The sequence below is a fragment of the Dendrobates tinctorius genome, unplaced genomic scaffold (genome assembly GCF_039654945.1).
Source record: "Dendrobates tinctorius isolate UK_male_01 unplaced genomic scaffold, ASM3965494v1 ptg000228l, whole genome shotgun sequence".
Taxonomy (NCBI): domain Eukaryota; kingdom Metazoa; phylum Chordata; class Amphibia; order Anura; family Dendrobatidae; genus Dendrobates; species Dendrobates tinctorius.
The window spans coordinates 1,030,789-1,035,546 of NW_027361895.1; the positions used below are offsets into that span (position 1 = coordinate 1,030,789).

At 43.3% G+C, this 4,758-nt stretch overlaps 1 non-coding gene across 1 annotated transcript; it reads right to left on the bottom strand.

Moving 5' to 3' along the window:
• Positions 1–4,098: 4,098 nt before the first annotated feature.
• Positions 4,099–4,170, bottom strand: TRNAE-CUC (transfer RNA glutamic acid (anticodon CUC)). The gene has a single exon. It is a non-coding gene; the product is annotated as a tRNA-Glu (tRNA).
• Between the last annotated feature and the right edge of the window lie 588 nt (positions 4,171–4,758).

Below are 4,758 nucleotides of genomic sequence, written 5' to 3' on the forward strand. Positions count from 1 at the left end.
TATTTTTTCCTCAATGAAAATTGAAAAAAAGTGCACATACCTAGCCATAGAGTTTTCCTTTATTATACAATTTAAAGTGTTTGCATGTATATACAGTGGGGCAAAAAAGTATTTAGTCAGTCAGCAATAGTGCAAGTTCCACCACTTAAAAAGATGAGAGGCGTCTGTAATTTACATCATAGGTAGACCTCAACTATGGGAGACAAACTGAGAAAAAAAAATCCAGAAAATCACATTGTCTGTTTTTTTTTCATTTTATTTGCATATTATGGTGGAAAATAAGTATTTGGTCAGAAACAAAATTTCATCTCAATACTTTGTGATATATCCTTTGTTGGCAATGACAGAGGTCAAACGTTTTCTGTAAGTCTTCACAAGGTTGCCACACAATGTTGTTGGTATGTTGGCCCATTCCTCCATGCAGATCTGCTCTAGAGCAGTGATGTTTTTGGCTTTTCGCTTGGCAACACGGACTTTCAACTCCCTCCAAAGGTTTTCTATAGGGTTGAGATCTGGAGACTGGCTAGGCCACTCCAGGACCTTGAAATGCTTCTTACGAAGCCACTCCGTTGCCCTGGCGTTGTGCTTTGGATCATTGTCATGTTGAAAGACCCAGCCACGTTTCATCATCAATGCCCTTGCTGATGGAAGGAGGTTTGCACTCAAAATCTCACGATACATGGCCCCATTCATTCTTTCATGTACCCGGATCAGTCGTCCTGGCCCCTTTGCAGAGAAACAGCCCCAAAGCATGATGTTTCCACCACCATGCTTTACAGTAGGTATGGTGTTTGATGGATGCAACTCAGTATTCTTTTTCCTCCAAACACGACAAGTTGTGTTTCTACCAAACAGTTCCAGTTTGGTTTCATCAGACCATAGGACATTCTCCCAAAACTCCTCTGGATCATCCAAATGCTCTCTAGCAAACTTCAGACGGGCCCGGACATGTACAGGCTTAAGCAGTGGGACACGTCTGGCACTGCAGGATCTGAGTCCATGGTGGCGTAGTGTGTTACTTATGGTAGGCCTTGTTACATTGGTCCCAGCTCTCTGCAGTTCATTCACTAGGTCCCCCCGCGTGGTTCTGGGATTTTTGCTCACCGTTCTTGTGATCATTCTGATCCCACGGGGTGGGATTTTGCATGGAGCACCAGATCGAGGGAGATTTCAGTGGTCTTGTATGTCTTCCATTTTCTAATTATTGCTCCCACAGTTGATTTCTTCACTCCAAGCTGGTTGGCTATTGCAGATTCAGTCTTCCCAGCCTGGTGCAGGGCTACAATTTTGTTTCTGGTGTCCTTTGACAGCTCTTTGGTCTTCACCATAGTGGAGTTTGGAGTCAGACTGTTTGAGGGTGTGCACAGGTGTCTTTTTATACTGATAACAAGTTTAAACAGGTGCCATTACTACAGGTAATGAGTGGAGGAAAGAGGAGACTCTTAAAGAAGAAGTTACAGGTCTGTGAGAGCCAGAAATCTTGATTGCTTGTTTTTGACCAAATACTTATTTTCCACCATAATATGCAAATAAAATGAAAAAAAAACAGACAATGTGATTTTCTGGATTTTTTTTTCTCAGTTTGTCTCCCATAGTTGAGGTCTACCTATGATGTAAATTACAGACGCCTCTCATCTTTTTAAGTGGTGGAACTTGCACTATTGCTGACTGACTAAATACTTTTTTGCCCCACTGTAGATGTTTGATACCACATGAGCGCTGCAGCCGATCAGTGCCCGCAGATAAGCTGCTTCACTCACACTTCAATAGGATGTCCGAGGATTGTCTGAGGGGAGCATGAGCACTGGAGCCCATCAGCAGCCGGTATAACTATGTCACGGGAGCATCGAGAGCCTCGACACTGACATCACTAAACTGTCACTGGTGCGGTAGGTGAGCGTAAAGTTGTTTTATTATTATTATTGTAAAGAATCGCACAATGTTTTTGTTTTTAAAGGGAATCTGATAATGCTGAAGTTGGTTTCTTATTATTGTTAAGATCACGTTTTCTGCAGCAGGTATTAATAATTTACAGGACTATTTACACCGTCCCTATGTTACAGAAGTGCGATGTATCTAAATACCTTTTTTAGCTTGTTGTGGATGCATGCCAATTGTCGCGGTCTGGTCCGATGGGCGTGGCTTAGGAGTCCCCCCCCTCGGCTTGCTTCATGTAATCTTCACCTGTGAATACCGTAGACACCGTTGGTTTCCGTGTTTGCGCAATGTAAAGGCCCCCGGCGCCTGCGCAGTATGCTTTGCTCGACTGTGGGCGAAGCATATAATCGGCACTGGGCATGCGCCAGTATTTTCCAGCGCAGTCTATGCCCCGGAAGTGTGTCCTTCATGTGAAGACTTCCGGGGCATAGACTGCACTGGAAAATACTGGCGCATGCCCAGTACCGATTATATGCTTTGCCCACAGTCGGGCAAAGCATACTGTGCAGGCATCAGGGGCCTTTACATTGCGCAAACGCGGAAACCAACGGTGTCTATGGTATTCACAGGTGAAGATTACATGAAGCAAGCCGAGGAGGGGGGAGAGAAGACTCCTAAGCCACGCCCATCGGACCGGAATGCGGCAATTTGCATACATCAAAAACAAGGTAAAAAAGGTATTTATGCCTCAAAGGTGCGGGGTCTGGGAGAGTCAGTATCCCGACTAGAATCCTTATGGGATGCACTATTTAGTGATATCTTTACATCATATCGCTAAATATAGGTGACAGATTCCCTTTAAAGCCACATTAGTGATGGGATATTGGAAGCCTTCCAGGCGTATCTTTCTTCAGCCCACCCGTCATCAAAATGCCAGAATTAGGGTCTGTACCTACTGCATCGTATCATATAGACTCACCTACATTGCCCCACTCCCTCTTAACAGGATCATATTTCTGAATATCTAATGAAAGCTGAACAACATCACCTGGAGAAAAAAAAAAAAAGCCTTTTCCCTGACCGGGAATCGAATCCTAACCACTAGACCACCAGGGAACTTAAAAAGCTAGCTATGTCATATGTACCAGGACCTAAGACTGATGGATTTCATCTATAGATATATTTAGATATTAGAAAAAACTTTTTGACGGTTAGAGTGATCAATGAGTGGAATGCCATGAGAGGTGGTGAGTTCTCCTTCAATAGAAGTCTTCAAATAGAGGCTGGACAGACATCTGTCTGGGATGATTTAGCGAATCCTGCTTTGAGGAGGGGGTTGGACCAGATGGCCCAGGAGGTCCCTTCCTACACTACGATTCTATGATTCTAAATATGAAATTCTGCACATAGGAATATCTAGTCCTAAAAAATAGTTGTTTTACACCATTGATATTTTTCATTTACTTTGACGGCTGCATTGTACAATGAAGGCAATTGTTAGCACCCACCTCTCGTGTCTCCCCTATTTCCTCATAGATTGTAGCTTGTGATCAGGGCCCTTATTCCTCTTGGTATCTGTTATGATCTATGTGATTATTGTTATTCTGTAATCTCTATCGTCTGTACAAGTCCCCTCTGAAATGTAAAGTGCTGCGGAATATGTCGGCGCTATAGAAATACAATTATTATTATTTATTACACCCTCTTATAAGGAAACAGCGGAGGTATAATTATCTACTACAGAGTGTTTGAAACATTACAATATTCATTTTTACTCAAAAGTGCAATTTTTTGTCATTTGCACCAATCCTGGCCAACTCAGCAAACTTTCTGAAAAGTGGGCGGTGCATAGCCAGTAGGGGGCGCGGCCAACAAATGTATCATCATTTACACCAAGTAGTTAAGGAAATAAGGAACAGATTGCAGAAATGTCTTCCTGTCCCTGACCGACGACGTACTTTCCTTGCGGCAGCATTCAGCCGCTGATAAAGGCGGAAATTCTCTAAGAGAAGTATCTTCAGCGCACCCTTCATCTAAATAACAGTATCGATGACTTGTGGTCAGCATCTATTGTATCAAACTCAAATGTCCTAAAGCTGAAAAATATAGATGCACCTACAATGCCCTGCTCCCTCATACCGTGATAGGATTAGGATTAACAAATCGTGCAGTTATAAACTCAATTGTGATTATCATTGTAAAAATATAAATAAAACATATTTCCCTAACCGGGAATCGAACCCGGGCCACGGTGGTGAGAGCGCCGAATCCTAACCACTAGACCACCAGGGAACATGAAAAGTCAGCTATGTCATATGTACCAGGACCTAAGACTGATGGATTTCATCTATAGATCTGCATCATAGAATTGTAGAGTTGGAAGGGACCTCCTGGGCCATCTGGCCCAACCCCCTCCTCAAAGACTCTTCCCCTGGTTTTCCAATTTCCTCTTTTCGGCTGCAACAGCCAAAACCCAGTGATCATTGAGCTCGCGGAGACTCTTCATTTATCCCAGAAGGCACTGGGAATATGCAAATGATCTCACAACTCTTCCCCTGGTTTTCCGATTTCCTCTTTTCAGCTGCAACGGCCAAAACCCAGTGATCGTTGAGCTCGCGGAGACTCTTCACTTATCCCAGAAGGCACTGGGAATATGCAAATGATCTCAAGACTCTTCCCCTGGTTTTTTTTTTAAAGGAATCACACTCAAATGCCCTTAAAAAATCCATTTTTACAATGTCCTCCCTCTTGCTGTGATCTTGTTTCTGTATGACTGTGTTGACCTAAAAGGAGGGGAAGATAACCCCTTAACGCATTTCCTCAGCCCCTCTTAACCACTATTAATTAGACACTGAAAACCAATGATGGGTGAAAGTCGGT